Raw genomic sequence first — 519 nt, 5'->3', positions numbered from 1 at the left:
CGGCGGGGCCCCCGTGTCCGGTTCCGGGGTGTCCGGGCCCCCTGTGCCGCTGTCCCTGTGCCGCTGTCCCTGTGCCGCGCCCTCGGGATCGCTGTCCCCAGTTCTGCCGCGCTGCTGTCCCCACAGCCAGTCCTTCCGGGCCCCAGTGTCCCCGGTACCGCTGTCCCCAGTGCCACTATCTTAATCCCAGTGTCCCTGGTGCAGTGTCCCCGGTCCCCCTGTGCAATTGTCCCCTGTACCGCTGTTCCCAGGTCCCCAGTACCGCCATTCCCAGTGTCCCCAGTACCACTGTTCCCAGTGTCCCCAGTACCGCTGTCCCCAGGTCCCCACTATTCCTGTCCCCAGTGTTCCCAGTACCACTGTTCCCAGTGTCCCCAGTACCGCTGTTCCCAGTGTCCCCAGTGCCACTGTTCCCAGTGTCCCCGGTACCGCTGTTCCCAGTGTCCCCAGTACCACTGTCCCCAGGTCCCCAGTACCGCTGTTCCCAGTGTCCCCAGTACCGCTGTTCCCAGTGTCCCC

This window comes from Chaetura pelagica, unplaced genomic scaffold (assembly GCF_000747805.2).
Source record: "Chaetura pelagica isolate M959 unplaced genomic scaffold, ChaPel_1.0 scaffold1391, whole genome shotgun sequence".
Taxonomy (NCBI): domain Eukaryota; kingdom Metazoa; phylum Chordata; class Aves; order Apodiformes; family Apodidae; genus Chaetura; species Chaetura pelagica.
The sequence above is the reverse complement of the archived record's forward strand: the minus strand, read 5'-3'. Positions refer to the sequence as shown.